Source organism: Sus scrofa, chromosome 10, assembly GCF_054392235.1.
Source record: "Sus scrofa isolate SSC_HxYL_T2T_F1_AM1 chromosome 10, Sscrofa_HxYL_maternal_Yorkshire_Landrace_v2.0, whole genome shotgun sequence".
NCBI lineage: Eukaryota > Metazoa > Chordata > Mammalia > Artiodactyla > Suidae > Sus > Sus scrofa.
The window spans coordinates 23,354,225-23,375,234 of NC_139392.1; the positions used below are offsets into that span (position 1 = coordinate 23,354,225).

The 21,010-nt window shown below is 45.6% G+C and overlaps 1 protein-coding gene across 8 annotated transcripts in view; it reads right to left on the reverse strand.

Annotated features, from left to right (window-relative positions):
• The window catches only part of DENND1B (DENN domain containing 1B), a 326,057-nt gene that overhangs the window by 268,909 nt on the left and 36,138 nt on the right, over positions 1-21,010 (reverse strand). The window contains exons 2-3 of one of the 8 annotated variants that reach the window (XM_084979373.1): positions 5,485-5,535; positions 855-904 (exon numbers count right to left, since the gene is read on the reverse strand). The exons of the other annotated variants lie outside the window; for them this stretch is intronic. The gene's annotated coding sequence lies outside the window, so the exon portion shown is untranslated. The remainder of the gene's footprint in view (positions 1-854; positions 905-5,484; positions 5,536-21,010) is intronic. 8 annotated transcript variants of the gene reach the window in all.

Below are 21,010 nucleotides of genomic sequence, written 5' to 3' on the forward strand. Positions count from 1 at the left end.
TTTTTTTTTTTTTTTTGTCATTTCTTTGGGCCGCTCCTGCGGCATATGGAGCTTCCCAGGCTAGGGGTCCAATCGGAGCTGTAGCCACTGCCCTACGCTAGAGCCACAGCAACGCAGGATCTGAGCTGAGTCTGCAACCTACACCACAGCTCTCGGCAATGCCGGATCCTTAACCCACTGAGCAAGGCCAGGGATCGAACCTGCAACCTCATGGTTCCTAGTCGGATTTGTTAACCACTGCGCCACGACAGGAACTCCCTGAAATTTCTACAAAAGCATTCAGCCACTCTAGGTGAATGGAAAAATTCCTTTTAAAATTTCTTTCAACTTCTTTCTTCTTCCCTCTCTTTCTAGATGGGCTTCTGTTTTTCTCCCATCCCCCTGCCCCGTCATTCACCAGTTCCCCTGTTCACCCCTGAACCCCAGGGTGGACTCCAGCTTAAGTGAGTCAGACAGTGGTATTTGTGACTTTACTTCTGACACAGCATTTCCCTGGGGAAGTAACCTCTGTTATATTGCGATGCTTTCTTGATCTTAAAAATGACCACAGGAACACAAGGTATCTTAAATAGCTCAATGCAGAACAGGACCTTTGCATACAAAGAGGGAGGGTTCCTCAGGTGAGAGAGCCATCATGACGCTTCCTAAAGGCCTCTGGGGTCTATAATATTCCATTTTTCGTCTGGCGCGGAGCAGAGGAGTCCTTGTGTGTGATAAATGGGGTCAGAACAAGGCTCCATGCCACTTCCAGGACAGATGCCTTCTCCCCCCCACACACCCCGGCCCGCGCCCCGCATCAAAATGTGGTGAATTGAACAGAACTGAATTAAATTCATTTCAATTAAATCCCTTACCCAATGGCACTTGAATCATTGCTTCATGAAGAGCATGGTTTCAAATTCGGCTAACACTTTTTTTTTTTTTTTTATGGTTCTGGTTTCCTATTTTTTTCTTTTTCGGCCTCGTCTGCAATATATGGAAGTTCCCAGCCAGCATCTTTGACCTACGCCACCACTGCAGTGGCAACGCCAGAGCCTTAACCCACTGCTCTGGGCCAGGGATGCAACTGGCAAGGCCACAGAGACAAGCCAGGTCTTTAACCCACTGTGCCACAGCAGGAACTCCCTCAGCTGTCACCCACTGACCTCTTAGGTGGCAGCCCGTTTCATCACTGGTGACCCACACAAGCAAAACTTCGAACCACTATGAGGAGGTGTCGCTCTATGCTCTATTTCCCTTTCTAAGAAGCTGACCAAACTATAAGCAAGTAATTGTTAATGCAATATTTTGTTTAAGTCTATTTGTCTCCAAGGGCTATAGGATCCATGAAGGCAGAATTTATGTGGACAGTGTTCATTTTTGTAATCTCAGGGTCCAACACAGGGCCTAGCACAACAGCAGACACTGCAAATACAGCATGAATAAGCAAGTTAAACCAAAATAAAATAAAACAAAACAAAACAAAATAAAACAAAATAAAACAAAACAACACTGAGGCTCAGAGGTTCAGGTTGCCCAAGACCAAACCGCTCAATGGCAGAGATGCGACTAGCCCTCAGGTCTTTAACTCCAAAAGGAGTTTCCATTCTTACCTTATTTCCATAATAATCCCACTGGCTTTTTAGGGGTCAAGGGAGAGAATACAAGAAAACATGGGGGCAAAAACTGAAATCCTTACATTGCAAAGATGTGACATGAGTCTTTTATTTTGTCTGATTGTCCAAACTCCAGGTCCCAATGAAATTATTTCTCGACTTTTAACGAGGAACCCTAATTTCTGCAGAAGGAAGGTCCTAGGACTTACACAATTCTTACTATGGAATAAGCTGGAATCAGTCACGTTCCCTACTGTACACTGCCCGTAGGAATAAGCCAGCAAAATGCCAAAAGTAGTTCACTTATCACTTGCCTCTCTTTACGCTGTAGGGTCTTGATTATAGGAGGTTCTAGGTTGGGCTAACTTGCTATAACAATTCTACACTTGGAAATGGAAGTGTTTAAACTGTAAACATTAGTAAATTCTAAGTTCATTGGGTTTTTCATTTTTTATTTATTTTTTTATTTTATTTTTATTTGCTTTTTAGGGCCACACCAATTAGGGTCCAATCAGAGCTACAGGTGCCGGCCTACACCACAGCCACAGCAAAGCGGCATCTGAGGCTCGTCTGTGACCTACACCACAGCTCACGGCATCACTGGATCCTTAACCCACTGAGCAAGGCCAGGGATCGAACCCGCAACCTCATGGTTCCTAGTCGGATTCATTTCCACTGCACCACAACAGGAACTCCCTGTTTTTCATTTGTAAAACATTCCATAGAAATACATTTACAACCTCCTTTCTTTGAAAGGAAAATCTTCAGCGTGAGAGGAAAAAGTTTACAGTTGCAATAATAAATAGTACACGATCGAGTCGGATATTGTTTTATAGCCTCGACGCTTTCAAAGTCATTCAGGAATAAGCATGATTAAAACGTTCCTGCAATTGTGAGTCAGGGATAAAACCCGAGCGTAAAGCATTACTGCAGAGGAATTTGGAGGAAAAAGAAAATCCTGCTACTTTAGGCCGGGGTGGAGATGCTGACGTAGTCTCATTCACAGTAATAACTGCCAAAAACCAGGGTCATTTTCCAAGAAATTTATGTTTCGTGGACTTTCTGCTCCAGCTGGTGTGTGGATTTCGCGGCGCTCGGTTCCCAACCTCGGTTCCAGCTCACCAAGGATCCCAGCCTGCAGGGATGACGACAAAGGCTGGTGGCGCAGGGCCCTGGGCGGTGGGGGACGGGGGCGGGGGGTGAGAGCCATCTCACCTCTGAAAAGTCCAGTGATGACCCGCATTTTTTAGGGCGATAGAGTCCTGTCGACATGCTGATTGACTGCAGAGCCTCCCTGCTTCTGGTTTTTTTCCACTGGAGAGAAGACAGGCTGTTTGTGCCGTAACCTCTCTCATTCTGCCCACGCTCGTGGCTCCTTTCCAATACGCCAAATCCCTGTCTTCATGAGGTTTAAGCAAAATGCCTCCCCACGCTCTTCAAATTCAGCCGCCTCTTGGAAATCTCACGCTGGCTTTTTCAATTGCCTGGGCATTATTCGGAAGATCTTTGGCGATTTCGCTGAAACCAGCCGATTCGAGGTGAAAGCTTGGCTGCATGTTCTATACCAGTGGCCAGCTTTGGAAGCTGAGCTGTAAAATTCCCATTCATCTCAGTGGTGGTTTCATGGATGTGCGCCCTCGTGGTCCCTAACTAACCACTTCATGAATTACGATGTTAGCCTTCGGACATGTCTCGGGCCCTTAGACGCACGGTCTGGCGCTGCTTCTATTGGCTTCAGACGTTGCAGCTGGCCTTCAGGAGCTGAGCCTTATGCAGTCAAATGTTAGCCAAGCTCACCTCCTCCTACTCCCGCAAAACAGCATCCCTCCGCTCAGGACCCCCCCGTCCTCCCACTCAGCCAGTTACCCTCCTCTCCGGCTTCTCCTCGCACAGGCTCTACAGCTTCCTCCAGGCCCCCTGGGTCCCCTCGACCAAGCCCCAGGCCGCCGTTCAGATTGCCCTCTTCCTTCCCCTCCGATCACTGACCCCGTAAGTTCCAGCCACCAACCATGTAATGATGGTGGCCGCAGAGAGACCTGTTCTGTCTGCCTTTTTTCAGCATCTTCATCTATGACATAAGAACAAGAAGAGCTTGGGAGTTCCTGTCATGGCCCAGTGGTTGGTGTATCTGACTGGGAACCATGAGGTTGTGGGTTCGATCCCTGGCCTTGCTCAGTGGGTTAAGGCTCTGACGTTGCTGTGAGCTGTGGTATGGGTCACAGATGCGGCTCGGATCCCGAGTTGCTGTGGCTGTGGCGTAGGCCGGTGGCTACAGCTCCAATTGGACCCCTAGCCTGGGAACCTCCCTATGCCATGGGAGCGGCCCAAGAAATGGCAAAAAAAAAAAAAAAAAAAAAAAAAAAAAGAGCTTGTTATGAGGATGGTAGGTGTTACATAAGCAAAATGATTTAATTTAGGTCAGTTCTTTTCTCTTTTACCCTGTTCCTGTTTGGAGGTGGCTCAGCTCTGATAATACTTTTAGAGACATTTCTTTTGCAACCTACTAGAAGCTGCTCTATATGGGGGCGTATGGGACCTGAGGGGGAAAGATAATAAACTAGAATATAAATTGGTCTGCTTCCTGAAAACAGATGAATGGTTTGTGCTCAGGGCCTGTGGACACTTGGCCCTAAGCTCTTATTGGGAGGGAGCTCCCTAATGTTGACTGTTAATCCTAGTGTGGGAGCAGGACGGGTGAGTCAGCGCCCTGGAGCCACACTGCCTGCTCGAGTGGACTCCGGCTCTGCCCCCCAGTAGTCGTGTGTCCTCGGGGGATGGGCAGTGTCTCTGTGCTTCAGTTTCCTCTTCTGAGAAATGAGGGTAATACTGGCAAACGGGGAGTTCCCGTCGTGGCTCCGTGGTTAACGAATCTGAGTAGGAACCATGAAGTGGCAGGTTCGATCCCTGGCCCTGATCAGCGGGTTAAGGATCCGGCGTTGCTGTGAGCTGTGGTGTAGGTCGCAGACGCGGCTCGGATACCGAGTTGCTGTGGCTGTGGTGTAGGCCGGCAGCTAAAGCTCCGATTCGACCCCTAGCCTGGGAACCTCCATATGCCGCAGGCACGGCCCTGAAAAGACAAAAGACAAAAAAAAAAAAAAAGGCAAACGATCCCCTCTTTAGAGAGGTGTGTTGTATTAAATGAATACACATGCACACACACACACACACACACACACACACACACGCACGCACGCGCACACCCTCGTATAAAAGCCATATAAATGTTTGCAGCTATCATCATTATGCCACTGTCATTATTCCTACTACCACTATTAGAGCCAGAGAAAAAGAAGCAGCTGTTGTTATCACAATAGGCTTTGGAACACACTGGAAAGAGAACAGAGTTTGGATCCAGAGAGACCTGGATCCTGGAGGCCCTACTGCTTTTAACGTAAGGTCTCCCGTCTGTTTTCAAATGTCTAAGATGAAGCTAATCCTCATACATTTTTGTGAGGGTCACATGAGATAAAACAAACTGCAAAGCACTTAGCACAGGGACGCGGTACAAAGAAGGTCCTTGAAAATGGAGCTGAGGAGTTCCCCTTGTGGCTCGGTGGTTACCAAATCCGACTAGGAACCATGAGGTTACAGGTTTGATCCCTGGCCTCGCTCAGTGGGTTAAGGATCCAGCATTGCCATGAGCTGTGGTGTAGGTCACAGACGTGGCTCGAATCCCGAGTTGCTGTGGCTGTGGTGTAGGACGGTAGCTACAGTGCTACAGTTCTGATTCAACCCCTGGCCTGGAAACTTCCATATGCCACAGGAGCGGCCCTAGAAAAGACGAAAAGACCAAAAAAAAAAAAAAAGAGCTGATTACTATTATTTGTTTACTTAATCTATTATAAAATGGACCATTATTTTCTCTACCATCAAGACAGAAGGAACTTACAGAATAAAGGGCCATCAAGACAAGATATTGGATTTTCAGATAAACCAAAATCTGTAAAAAAAAAAAAAAATGGGTCTTATATAGAGTAAAAAAACCCTGGTTTTGCTAAGTGAGGGAGCAGGAGAAGCTCCTCCGTAGTCTGGGAGGTGGAGACAGTGTGAAGGGGTTGGCTCGTCTGGGGTTTCAGGCTCCGATTTGGGTTTCAAGCCTGGGTGTGGGAGAAGACGTCGCTTTAATCCCCACGAGCACTACAGAAAGCCACTGGGAACTCACGGCTTTGTGCAGTTTCCTCTTCCCCAAATATCTGGTGCCGACGAGAGAAGGTCCCTCGCCGCCCGGTTCTACAAGGATTGAGTCACCAGCCACTGCAGCTGCTGAGCTTCGACACACCCGACAGGAGTCCAGGGTGGAGATCGAGAGCGAGGCTCTCTGTACTCTGGGCAAACTGGCAGAACAGGCCTTTTGGAGAGTAGGTACTTCCAGGAGAAACTCTGGATGAACCGGGATTCCTGCATCTTCCCCTACCTAGAGAAGCACTAAAACCTTTAACTAAGAAACCTGTCTCTTGGGACCAGCAGCAACCTCCTCCTGAGATGTGTGCTCGCTTACACGTAGCCCCTTTGCCAAAACCACAGGTGTACGGACGTTCGGGTGGCTGACCTCCCTGAACAGCTTCTCAGAGCCGTCCCAGAGCCGGGTCCCTGGGCTGTCGTCCTCAGTAAGATACACTCAACCCACGCCTTTTTTGCTGCGTGTTTTTCTTCAGTGGACACCGGCTGTAAGAGTTTCGACAAAATGCAACTAAATTAAACTAAACTGTCCATGAAATATTTTTACTAGGGTCTTTTCTCAGGCTCCTCCACTTTAAAAACCGCCCCCATGCAGAAGTGACATCGTTTTCTTGGTCTTCATTGTGTGTCCTTTTTAACTACAGCTGCACAAGATTTTCTGAGGGACCATGAGAAAGACTCCTCTTGGTCTTTTTCTGGTCCTAAGACCCTAGAGAATTAATTGAGTTTTTCTGGGATGTTGCCAGATGTGCGATAGATCTACAAGGAAAACAATGCACACTTTTTCTCTCTGTTTGGAAAGACGAAAACTCAGCAATTACTGCCCTGACAAGTTACACATGAAACCCATCCTGTCTCCTCCCCCCCCCAGACCCCTCCTGATTAGCTTCCCTTTGAAGGTTGAGATGAGCTGGAGTATTCTTCCTAATTCAGGTCCAGGAGATGTGGGGGTGTCACAATTTACACACAGAACGAAAAACTTTGCAACGCCAGATTCTAAATCATTGCCGTCACTGAGTTTAGTCTGGGCCACTGGCCTCAGACACATATTTCTCTCTGTCTTAAGGGATGTGGGGGCAGCTTCTTCCAAAGTCGTAGGACACAACCATTTCCTTTTGGCTCCTGCACATTCTTCATTCAATATGAATCGAAAGAGCTTTTTAAAAACTGTGCCATTTTACTGCCAACTGACACTGCCATGTCCGTTCCTTCGCCCTTTTTTAATCACGTGGCATTTCTGCTCTTGCCACTGCAGGAAAGGGCTTAATCTTGTCAGAGATTAAGAAACGGATCTCAGAACAGGAGCGCCCCTTCTATCTTTGCATTCTGTTTTTCTTTTTCCTTTCTTTCTTTTTTTAAAGAAAAATTTTTATTATAGTTGACTTACAATGTTCTGTCAATTTCTGCTGTCCAGCAAAGTGACCCAGGCATACATCCACTTACGTTCTTTTTCTCACATCATCCTCCGTCATGTTCCATCACAGAGATTAGATAGAGTTCCCAGGGCTACAGAGCAGGATCTCATTGCTTATCCATTCCAAATGCAATAGTTTGCATCTACAAACCCCAGATTCCCAGTCCATCCCATTCCCTCCCTCTCTCTCTTACCTTTTTTTTTTTTTTTTCTTTGTGGCCACCTTGAAGCATGCAGAAGTTCCCAGGCCAGAAACTGAACTCACACTGCAATGGTAACCAGAGCCACAGCAGTGATCCTTAACCACAAGGCCACCAGGGAACTCCACACGGACTTTTTTTTTTTTTTTTTTTTTTTTTTTGTCTTTTTGCCATTTCTTGGGCCGCTCTCGCGGCATATGGAGGTTCCCAGGCTAGGGGTCCAATCGGAGCTGTAGCCACCAGCCTACGCCAGAGCCACAGCAACACGGGATCCGAGCGGCATCTGCGACCTACACCACAGCTCATAGCAACGCCGGATCGTTAACCCATTGAGCAAGGGCAGGGATTGAACCCACAACCTCATGGTTCCTAGTCGGATTCATTAACCGCTGCGCCACGATGGGAACTCCAACACGGACTTTCTATTTACAGATGCAACACACGAGTTTCCCTGGCTAACGGATATGGCTGATGCACCTAGCAGAGTGCCAGCGAACCGGCGACATCCTGGAAGACATTGTCCCCCTCATGCACAGACACAATTTCAGTGCTGTTTTGAAATAGGATGAGAAAGACCTTGCGTCAGCTGAGAAAAAGGGACTCCTTCCCTTAAGTGAATACAGGGGGCAAGTTTTTAGAAGTCATGAAACTACCACCGGAAACTGAAACAAAAAGTTTCTCAAAAAACCTAATTGGACCAAAATGGATTAAGACAGAACACAATCAACGGACCAAAACAACCCTACAAAGGTCTCCTGCCTGGTTCTCACTGGTTGATCCTTGGGAGCAAGGGCAATCTTCGTGGTATCGAAACCTCTTGCTGTTTTAGAACAATGCTTGGCAACATGTAGGTTCTCAACAAATGTTTGTTTAATTGAGTAGAATGAATAATCAAGCTCCCAGGCTTTGCTACAAAGACTCAAGGCAAAGAAATACACTCGCATAGAAGCAGGATCAGTCTGTTGTAGAGCAAAGAAAAGATATAGATATGCAAGTAGGAAATTTTCAGCTAACATCTCATCATCCAAAGGCAACCAACCACTCAACATGCTGGCAAACACAGGCGTTTACACCTTACCCTGAATTCAGGGTTCGGAATTCCAAACTCAGTGGCGTTGTCTACAAGCCATACCATATACGATGATCAGTAATCCCAACGAAAATAGGATGGATTTACATCGTAGAACAGTTTAACTCATAGAGGAAGGATCCTTTTCTAAGCTGAAGTCATAAAGAGGGTTGCAACTGGGTTCCCCCAAGGAAAAGCAGACCCTGGATGCAGTCAGGTATGCAGAAGCTCTAACAGGGTGTCACACTTCAGAAAAAGAGAAAACAGGGCTGAGCCGGGGACTATGAGACCACAATGGAAAGGTGACAGTGTCCACCAGCCTGACGGGGACTCCAGGGCAAAGAGTGCCCACGCAAGACGTCCCTCACTGGGTAGAAATGGCCCGAATCACCACTTTGCTCAGCCACTGACCTCCCCAAGACCAGAGCCAACTGGGGCCAAAATCTAAGGTGGATCCAGACAAAGCTGACAGCTGGAGGCTGGCAACGGTCCACACTGCCTGTCACCCACCAGTGACCCTTCCTTCAGAATGGGTCCGGGTGGTACCTCTTCTTTGGTCCACAAAGATATCCTTGTACGTTTCCTTTCAAAAGGAAACTGCTTCATGTTTTGAGATCATGAATCCATAAGGAATTTATTTTGGGGCGTAGTGTGAATTCAGCCTCTTAAGCTGGGCCATCGTTCACTGAAGCATCACTTCTCAAGGAAATTTTTTTTTGGGGGGGGTACAAAGCATATGGAAAGTTCCCAGGCTAGGGGCTGCATCGGAGCTGCAGCTGCCGGCCTATGACACAGCCACAGCCGCGCCAGATCCCCAACCCACTGAGCGAGGCCAGGGATCAAGCACTCATTTTCATGGATGCTAGTCGGGTTCTTAAACCACTGAGCCACAAGGGGAACTCCCCAAGGAATTTTAACGTGACTATTCACCATGACTTTGGATGTGTTCCTGGAGAACAGGTTTTGAACACTGAAAGAAGATTCCGCATTCTTTGGGCTGTGCACCATGGAAGACACAGGACATTTTTAAGATTAATTTCCCCCTTCACTTTCTTAAGTCCAGACCATCAACTGAACACTAAATTAAGTCCTGATTTGTGGTGGGGGCCAATTTCTGTGATGCTCAACTCCCACCGTGACTGATTTCAGGCTACCAGGGTGGTGCCACTCAGCGCAGAGCTGGAGGAGATAAGCAGTATCACACTGTTACACAGTATTTCCTCCGTGCAGATAAAAAGACGTAAATAACCTCAAGAGCATAGATAATGGGAGCATGTACAAAAAGAGCATAGTAAATTACAGTAAAATGATTCATAGGTGATGAACTTTGGATATTTGTTTAAAATCCAGTCCAGAAAATTTTTGAACATTTAACAATAGGCTCTCCGAAGCCAGCCCAAGCCAGCTCCAGTATATCAGGACAAATCAGAAATTTCCCTCTTCGGTAGCAATCCTGGAGAAACTTGAGCACATCTGCACAAGGCCTCCAGTACAAGAGTGCCTCCTGCGGTGCTGTTTATAACACAGGAAAGTGAAAATGCAGTGTCTGTCCATAGTCAGAAAAACTGATAAACTGGGGCTCATGCAATACTAAATTGTGATTAAAAATAAAATGAATGGGAGTTCTCATTGTGGCTCAGTGGTTAACGAATCCGACTAGGAACCATGAGGTTGCAGGTTTGATCCCTGGCCTTGCTCAGTGGGTTAAGGCTCCAGCATTGCCGTGAGCTGTAGTGTAGGTTGCAGATGCAGCTCGGATCCCGAGTTGCTGTGGCTCTGGCATAGGCTGGTGGCTACGGCTCCGATTGGACCCCTAGCCTGGGAATCTCCATATGCCGAGGGAGCGGCCCTAGTAAAGGCAAAAAGACAACAAAATAAAAAAATAAAATAAAAAATAAATAAATAAAATGAATGATGCAGTTCCTCTGTGGCTCAGCAGGTTAAGGACCCGGTGTAGTCACTGCTGCTGCTCCGGTCACAGCTGTGGCATGGATTTGATCCCTGGCCTAGAAACTTCCACATGACATGGGCAGAGCCAAAAAGAAAAATAAATAAAATAGAATGAATTAGATCCTCATATTTCAACATAGATCTGTCCCCTAAGAAGCTGCAAATACATTTATGTAGTGTGATACTAATTGTGTAAAAGTTTAAAACACACAAACACATTTTAAACTTTGTTTATAAAAATATACATATATTGGAGTTCCCGTGGTGGCTCGGCAGAAACAAATCTGACTAGCATCCATGAGGATGCAGGTTCAATTCCTGGCCTCACTCAGTGGATTAAGGATCTGGCATTGCTGTGAGCTGTGGTGTAGGTGGCAGATGTGGCTCAGATCCTGAGTTGCTGTGGCTGTGGTGTAGGCCGGTAGCTTCGGCTCCAATTCAATCCCTAGCCTGGGAACCTCCACATGCCTCGGATGTGGCCCTAAAAAACAAATATATATGTATATATACACACACACATTATATATATAGTTATACATATAATTAATTATATGCACTATATATTAAAATATATATTATATATTATATATATATATATATATATATATAATTAAGGTGTAAAAACCCATGTGAAATTGAAACAAACAAAACTCAGGATAGCAGTTACCTCTGGGGAAGAAAGAAGAAGACAGACAGAACTTCAATTGTATCTATAACATTTTATTTCTTTAAAGAGAAGAGGATACTGAGCATTAATCATAAAAGAAAGAAAAGCCAATGACATCCGGTGCCCCTGAGAGAAGCACACAAGATACCTGTGAAATATTCTTGCTAAAAAAGAGAATGTTATCTCCTTAAGCTTCTAGACCCAGCTCCCAATTTATGGAAAAACAGGGACAAAGGAAAACATTACATGGGGCTACTGGGATGCAATCAGTAAAATGTGGAGTGTGGGTCGCCTTCAAGAAATAAATTGCAAGAAAGTAAACAGACACGAGTCTGAGAAATCTACAGAGTAAAGGACAGTTAAGAGATCTATCTATTGACTGCAATGTAAGAACAGTACCTTGGTTCTGATTCAGACCGTTAAAAATTATGGAAGAATATAGGAAAATATGAGTACTGAATGAATACTTGTGGCTATCAAAGAATTACTATTAGTTATTCAGGCAAGAAAAATGATACCATGGATATATCCAAATAACTTTTATCATGTAGATACTGATTTTAAAAATGCATGGATGATATAGACTGGATAAGCAATGAGGTCCTACGTACAGCACAGGGAACCATATCCAATCTCTTGGGATAGACCATGATGAAAGATAAGAAAAAGAATGTATATATTGTCTCCAAACAATCTGGGGCAGCGAGGGGAGGTGGGTAGAGCTACAGGTGAAACAGGATGGTTGTTTCCTCTTTTATGTGTTGGAAATTTTCTATAAAAAAAATTTTTTTTGGAAGAGGAGGAAGGGAAAAAAAAATCTGTTAACAAGGTGGTTTCACATCTATTATACCTAACGGGCTGTCATTTTGTTTTCTTGTATATTTTGCTGAGTTTGAAATACTTTTTTTTTTTTTTTTTTTTTTTTTTTTTTGTCTTTTTGCCTTTTCTAGGTTCCCAGGCTAGGGGTGGAATGGGAGCTGTAGCCAATGGCCTATGCCACAGCCACAGCAATGTGGGATCCAAGCCGAATCTGCGACCTACACCACAGCTCACCGCAACGCCGGATCCTTAACCTACTGAGCGAGGCCAGGGATCGAACCCACAACCTCATGGTTCCCAGTTGGATTCCGTTAACTACTGAGCCACAATGGGAACTCCTGAAATATCATTTTTTAAAAGATTCAAATCTGTACCCATACTTCCAAAGTCCCACAAACATAAAATGTACTCTCACTATATTTTAAAGGCCACCCTCCAGCTTCAATAGAAGGAGACTGGTAAGTTATCCGCAGTGAGACTGGGGCTTCTCACAGTCCGCTGCTCAGATGTGCAGACACTGCGGATCGACCTCCTCCCAGATTCCCACCCTACCCCCTCAGATAGGGGACACCACGGTCCGGTGCCATGAGCCAGAAATGAACTCTTCACGTCCACTTAAACCAACAAGCCTGAGCTCAGCCGCTGCACACTGAGAGGAGCTGGGCTGTCACTACCAGGTAAATTTTCTTTCCAGCTATTTACACTTTGCTCCCCGATAAATGTTACAAGATGAAGTCATCGAAGGCAGCGTTTGATTCCTAGAGCATAGCATGCCTTGTTTTTGTGCAGGCAAAGAGGGTATTTCTTGCTCTGTCATGTTTGCAGTGTTATCAGCCCACTTAAGTGTTGCCAAAGTTTCAACCTCTTGAGAGTGATTTAAACTTTCCCCAGACAAACTGCACTCCCTGACGCCCACATGTGCTCACGCACGCACGCGCACACACACACTCATGCCCATCAGGGCACCTTAAAGACTGTGAGATACACTCCTTGTGGCCACGTACAAAGGGCATGGCAAAAGTTGGGCATCTTCAAAATTAAATTAATTTATTTATTTTTTTTTTTTTTTGCTATTTCTTGGGCCGCCCCTGCGGCATATGGAGGTTCCCAGGCTAGGGGTCGAATCGGAGCTGTAGGCACCGGCCTACACCAGAGCCACAGCAATGCAGGATCCGAGCCGCGTCTGCAACCTACACCACAGCTCACGGCAACGCCGGATCCTTAACCCACTGAGCAAGGGCAGGGACTGAACCCGCAACCTCATGGTTCCTAGTCGGATTCGTTAACCACTGCGCCACGACGGGAACTCCCAAAATTAAATTAATTTAAAAGAAAACAATATTGGTCAGAGGCAGAGAACAGTTTTCATAGTCTTCCAAAGACATTACGCTTGATCTTTTCTTTTTTTTTTTTTTTTTTTCTTTTTCTTTTTATGGCTGTACCTGCGGCATATCAAAGTTCCCAGGTTAGGGGATGAATCAGTGCTGTAGCTGCCGGCCTACACCACAGCCACAGCAACGCCGGATCCCAGCCTCATCTGTAACCTACACCATGACTCACAGCAGTGCCAGATCCTGAACCCACTGCCGTCACGGATCGAACCCCTGCCGTCACGGATACTTGTCAGATTCGTGACCGCTGAGCCATGACGGGAACTCCTCAGTTTCCCTTCTTTAAAGTAAGGGCAGGAGTTCCCATCGTGGCTCAGTGGTTAATGAATCCAACTAGGAACCATGAGGTTGAGGGTTCGGTCCCTGGCCTTGCTCAGTGGGTTAAGGATCCGGCATTGCCGTGAGCTGTAGTGTAGGTTGCAGACACAGCTCGGATCCCACGTTGCTGTGACTGTGGTGCAGGCCGGCAGCTACAGCTCCGATTGGACCCCTAGCCTGGAAACCTCCATATGCCATGGGTGCGGCCCTAGAAAAGGCAAAAAGACAAAAAAATAAAAATTAAAAAAAATAACATAAGGGCAGTAGTTCCGTGGTGGCCTAGTGGTTAAGGATTCAGTGTTGTCTCTGCTGTGGCTCAGATTCGATCCCTGGCCCAGGAACTTTCATGTTTTGGGCAGGGCCAAAGAAATTAAAATTTAAATTAAAAAAAAATAAAATAAAGGTAATAATAGCACCTAATGCATAGGTGTGCTGCTTAATAAGTACTTAGGGAAACATATGTAAAGCACCTAAAACAATGCTTAGCATAGAGTGAGGCTACAGAAGCTACTAGCACTTAAGCTAATAAACTACATTAGCTGTTGTCACTTAATCCTCCAACCAATTAGCAGCACCTTACAGATGAAGTTAAATGACTTGTTCAAGGCTGGAGAGTTTATAGCAGCAGAACAAGGGCTTCATCCCCAGTTCTGTCCGCAGGCTGTCTTTCCTGTATTAAGAGATACCAAGGTCCTATGTTCATAAGAAAGTCTCATTTACAACAGGACGTGAAATTTAACCTAAAGCCTATGTGACTTTGGGATATTTAAGAATGAGGAAACTGAAAATGATATCACTATCCGATTCTTGTGTTGAGAGATTCCAGAGATTGAGAGAGTTTTGGAAGCGAGTTGAATTGGAGCATCACCGATGATTCGTATTTTGATGTACTGGTTCAGGACAGGTAATCTACTTCATGTTGTGCTGGCATAATTAGTTAAGCGGTGGGATCTCATACACTAACAATAAATATTAATAGGATTAAATATGAAACACGAGTCATAATCATGTCTTTCAACTCATCATGAGGAGGAAGATGTGAAAGAAGAAGCCCTATTTGAAATCAAATGAGAAAACATTTCAAAGCCATCTATCAACCTGATCACAAAAATGCAGTTTTACATCTGGGGACTGCCTTGTGACTTCCAAAAAGATGTGCTGAAGTCCCAACCCTGGGTCCCCGTGAAGGCGATCTTGCTTGGAAATGGGATTTTTGTAGAAGTTATCAACTTGAGAGCAGGTTGGGCTCAATCTGAGTGGACCCTGATCTAATATGACTACAGTCCTTCCAGGAAGAGAAAAGATTCAGATGCAGAGGAAAACTCCCTGCGACGACAGAGGCAGAAATTGCACTGATGCATCTACAGGCCAAGCGGGGCCATGGTTTTCAGGCAAAAGCTAGGAGGAAGGCATGGACAGGTTCAGAAGAAGCCCACCCAGTGGACATCTAAATTTTGGACTTCTAACCTCCAGAACGGTGAGAAAATAAGCCATCTAGTTGTGGTACTGGGTTAGGGACACCCTGGGAAACCAATACTCGTTTGTAGGTTAATTCAATGACCACATCAATAAATGACCAATGATTTAACAGACACATTTCTTGCTGATGATACGGATACACGTTATTTTTAGCTAGTCTCCCCTGAAGTGAGTCAAAACAGTGTTAAACACACAGATGCACACACACATAAAAACCATACTCGAAGACCAAAGAAATGCAAGTATGATTTGGCATTTAATGTATTACACACGCACCACTTGTCAACGGAGTGAAATACTGTGCTGAGAAGAATCACAGGCAGAACACTTTAAAAAAAAACACCCTGCTGACACAAAATATGACACTTACTTGAGGATATCTTTTTCCTCCCCAGTTTTATGGAGGTATAGTCGACCCTTAAGTGGCACCACAATGGTTTGACTTCCATATCTTGTAAAATGATCACCACTGTAAGTTAAGTTAGCATCCATCATCTTACATAGATTCAATAAAGGGAAAAAGCAAAAAAAAGAGAAAGCAATGTTTTTCCTTCTGACGGGAACACTTAGGATGTATTTTTTTTTTTTTTTGGTCTTTTTGCCTTTTCTAGGGCCGCTCCCACAGCATATGGAGGTTCCCAGGCTAGGGGTCCAGTTGGAGCTGCAGCCACTGGCCTACGCCAGAGCCATAGCAACTCGGGATCCAAGCCGCATCTGCAACCTACACCACAGCTCACGGCAACGCCGGATCCTCAACCCACTGAGCAAGGCCAGGGATCAAACCCGCAACCTCATGGTACCTAGTCGGATTCGTTAACCACTGAGCCACGAAGGGAACTCCTCTTAGGATGTACTCTTAACAACGTCCCTGGGTGTCAGACAGCAGCACTGACTGCAGCCCTCATGCATCTCCAGCGCTTGTTCACCGCAGAGCTGGACGTCTGCACCTTCTGCCCACGTTCCTCCAGTTCTGCCCCCCCACCCCATCCCACCTCTGGCAACCACAAATCTGACCTTTTTTTCTGTTTGAATTTTTTTTCTTTTTTTAGATTTCACATACAAGTGAGATCATACAGCAGTTGTCTTCATCTGTCTGATTTATTTCACTTAGCATAGCCCTCAAGGTCCGTCCGTACTGTCGAAAATGGAGGCGATTCCTCCCTTTTTATGGAATATTCATGTGTGTGTGTATGTGTGTGTGTACGTACATACTACATATCAATGGATACTTAGAGTGCTTCCACATACAGGCTATTTTAAATAATGCTGCAATGGCAGAAACGAATCCAACTAGTATCTATGGGGTTGCAGGTTCGATCCCTGGCCTTGCTCGGTGGGTTGGGGATCCGGCATTGCCGTGAGCTGTGGTGTAGGTCACAGACGCGGCTTGGATCCCGCGTTGCTGTGGCTGTGGTGTAGGCTGGTAGCTGTAGCTCCGATTTGACCCCTAGCCTGGGAACTTCCACATGCAATGGGTGCGGCCCTAAAAAAAAGCAAAAAATAAAAATAAACAAATAAATTAATTAATTAATTAAATAATGCTGCAATGAATGTGGAGTACTGATATCCTTTTTAGACAGTGATTTTATTTTCTTCGGAAAAATACCCAGAGCTGGGACAGCTAGATCATTATTATTTTACATTATTCTGCAGAATCTCCATAGTGTTTTCCATAGTGGCTGCATCAATTTCCTATCCCATCAAGTGGGCACAAGGGTTTCCTTTTCTCCACATCCTGTCACCACTTGTTACCTTTTTGATAAAAGTCACTCTAACAAGGGTGAGGTGATATCTCGTGATTTTTACAGGTCAATTCTTTAGCTACCTATCAATGAGCCAGGGATAGAATACAACAAAGATTTTCAATAAAGAAATAGGAAACATAATAACAAGAGAGGAAAAAACTGTAAACGAGTGTCCCAGGGATTCCAACCCAACTGTAATTCTGGAGATGCTGGGCTCATGAATTCTAGAGGACAGCAGAACAGAAACCTGAAAGCTACACAACCTCTATTTCAGTAAGCATTATAACCTCATAGAGAAGCAGGGGTCCATCTCCTATGCTTTTTAATACATCATCAATGTATTGAGCATATTCTGTTAAAAAAGTAATATGAAGAAAACACTATGCTGTTTCAGAAAGATTCTGAAATGAGTGAAAAAACTAAAAATACGTACACTCTCTTTTATTAAAGGAAACTAAGCAATGTTAAGATCAGAAGTATATGATTAATTCTGAAAAAAATTCTCAGAGCATTTGCATGTATTTAATCTCTTACATTTTATAGGATTTGATCAGATTTACCCAGCAAATGTTTAAAACTATGTGTCTGTGTATACACACACACACACACACAAATATATATATATATAAAGAGTAACCTTAGCAACACTGATTTTACAAACCACTGGTACTTCCTGTGTCTGTTGGGCCCTCCAGGAAGCAGATGCTGACATGACGGTAGGAGAGCCAGCAGTCTATTGGCTCTCAATGAAAAATAAAAAGAGGGGGCTGCAGAACTGGGCAGGGAAAGCCTTTGGACTGTGATGCTGATCCGATACCTGTGAAAGGAACTTTGGCAGAAAGAACCTCACAAAGAGAGGAAGGTCCACCCAAATCTTGGCCCACCCAGTGGGGCGCCTGGGGACATGGCCTTGTCAGAGGAGCCCCAGGCTGGCGGAAATGGTGAGGCCTTACCCCCAGTCAGTGCTCAGCTGCTGACTGGAGACCGTCCGGGAAGAGCATGGCCTCAGCCCAGCTGCAGAGGCGCATCCTGAAGGCGATGCGAGGAGGCTGACCCCTCCTTTTATCTGAAGGGCCTTTTTTCTCAAAGGCAGACTGAGCCTGACTGCTACACATAGTAACACCGACGGCTCTGCTGCCACACGGCTGGAGTCTTGATCCCATCCCTCTCCCGTTCCGGCACTCCCTTTCCAGACTCATCCTAAGATTCCCACTCCTGGAATTTCCTAGAGGCCGAGGGGGTTAAGGATCTAACAATGTCACTGCTATGGCTCAGGTCACTGCTGTGGCACGGGTTTGACCCCTGTCCCAGGAACTTTTTTTTGTTGTTTGTTTTTTTGCCTTTTCTAGGGCCGCTCCCGTGGCATATGGAGGTTCCCGGGCTAGGGATCAAATCAGAGCTGTAGCCACCAGCCTACACCAGAGCCACAGCAACATGGGATCCGAGCTGAGTCTGCAACCTACACCACAGCTCATGGCAACACCGGATCCTTAACCCACTGAGCAAGGCCAGGGACCGAACCTGCGACCTCATAGTTCCTAGTCGGGTTCGTTAACCGCTGTGCCACGACGGGAACTCCCTGCCATTGCTCTGTGGGTAACGATGTGGTCCAAGATCCTAACATGTAGCAACAATTTTATATGCAGCCTGTTAGCAAGGTAGGGAGAAAAGGCACTATTTCCTACATCACCTCCTTTCTTCAATTTCACATTGACTTAATTGCATCATCACCAAAATAATCACATTTTCAAATAAACTAAATTAACGTTCTTCTTTTTAAAGAACAGCTTCTGATGTTTTTTTTTTTTTTCTTTTTAGGGCTGCACCCACAGCATATGGAAGTTCTCGGGCTAGGGGTCGAATCGGAGCTACAGCAGCTCACCTAGGCACAGCAACACCAGATCCTTAACCCAGTGAGTGAGGCCAGGGATCGAACCTGCATCCTCATGGATACTAGTCCGGTTCTTACCCCGCTGAGCCACCACCTCAGGAACCCCTAGGCACTTCTGAGTTTGAACTAACAACTACGGCTACATAGTTTTACTTCTATGCTCGTGAGTGGGTCCTATTCTGCTCTGTCCACTCCTCAAACCATATCAGGGAAGAAATTCTCCTTTCAGCCTGGACACAGCAGTAGCTTGGCCGCAGGGTAAACTCTTTCATGATGCCTGAATCATAGCTTCCATATCCTACGACTGATTAACAGCCTGCCTTCTGGAGTTTCCTATTGGCACAATGGGTTCGGCATTGTCATTGCTGCAGCACGGGCTTGATCCCTTGCCGGGGAACTTCTGCATGCTGCAAGTGCAGTAAAAAAAAAAAAAAAAGAAAAGAAAAGAAAAAAAAAAAAAACCCACAAACGATTAAAAAAAAAATCCTGCCTTTCAAAATCAAGTTGTATTTAAGTCTTCTATAGATTTACCCACTTTCTCCTGGCTTTTCAAACTACAACTAGGGGAAAGCATCCTTTTCTCCCCTCTTTTCATCCCGAAAATAATCACTTACTTAGAACTCACTGCTTCCTGGCCACGTGCCAAGGCAGGGCTGGCAAATGCAGAGCCTGGGTAGGTCTCCCAGTGGGGACACAAGGACAAGGGTGAACGGGGCTCCACAGACCCACCTAAAGGCTGCAGCTCTTGCTCAACTGCCATTCGTTCGGGGTTCTCTGGTAGACATGGAGGCCATTATGGCCAATCTTCCCACTTACCAGGAGAAAACAAAAATATAGACTTTTTTTTTTCAATGTGGCAATTGTAGCCAGCTCCAAAATGTTCACACTCTTAGTGAGTCCTACAGGAAGACACTAAGGTGCTGTGCAGAACTGCAGTTATTTGCAATAGTGGAAGTGGGGGACGGGGGAGACGCAAAGGATCCTCACTGAAGGACAGAGTTGACACACTGGGGACATCCACAAAATGGGGGGAAAATATACAAATATACCTAGCAGAGCTTTTTTAAAATTTTTTGCCACTCCGTCGGCCCGTGGAAGTTCCCCGGCCAGGCACTGTCTCAGCAGCGAACAGAGCCAGTGCAATAACCACTCGGGCGCCTTAACCTCCTGTAGCACAAGAGGACTCCTGCCTAGCAAATCACTTAAAATTGTCTTTCTTTCCTTTTCATTGTCTTTTACGGTCTTACTTTTTTTCTTTTCTTCTTTTCTCCCTTCTATCAGTCCACCCTTCTCTAGGGTGGAAGAAGGAGCTAATTTTCGCCCATTAAAGCACCTGTAATAATGGACAAAAAAAAAGAGTCGGCCTCCAAGCTGACTTCATTCTTCTGATGTCCTTTGAGTGAAGCTGTTTAGTTATACACATGTGGACAAGAAGACCTCTGCCTTGGGAAAGTGTAACTGCATCTTTGGTTTGATTTGGCAAAGCTGCACCTCCTCTTGGAATGTTAAAAAAAAAAAAAAAAAAAAAATTGGAGTTCCCGCCATGGTGCAGCGGAAACGAATCCGACTAGGAACGATGAGGTTGCAGGTTTTATCCCCAACCTCGCTCAGTGGGTTAAGGATCTGGCGTTGCAGTGAGCTGTGGTGTAGGTCACAGACGCAGCTTGGCTCCTGCATTGCTGTGGCTGTGGCTGTGGCTGTGACTGTGGCCAGCAGTGATAGCTCTGATTGGACCCCTAGCCTGGGACCCTCCATATGCCTCGGGTGTGGCCCTAAAAAGACAATAAATAAATAAAATTTAATATTCAGTTTCTCATCACAGCAACCACTTTTTTTTTTTTTTTTTTTTTTTTGTCTTTTTGCCATTTCTTGGGCCACTCCCGCGGCATATGGAGGTTCCCAGGCTAGGGGTCCAATTGGAGCTGTAGCTGCCAGCCTACGCCAGAGCCACGGCAATGCCGGATCCTTAACCCACTGAGCAAGGGCAGGGATCGAACCCGCAACCTCATGGTTCCTAGTCGGATTTGTTAACCACTGCGCCACGATGGGAACTCCAGTAACCACATTTCAAGTGCTTTAAAGCCCCATCTCCATAATCACAGAACATTCTCTTGAACAACACTGGTCCAAAGTAGGGTTCGCAGAAAAGCTTTGAGAGTCTTTGGTCTCTGCGGCAACCACTCAAATGTGCTGTTGTACAAGCAGCAGTAGACAAGTGACAGAATGGAAATGGCTGTGATCCAATAAAATGTTATCTATAAACATAGGCAGCAAATCAGATTTGTCCTGTGGA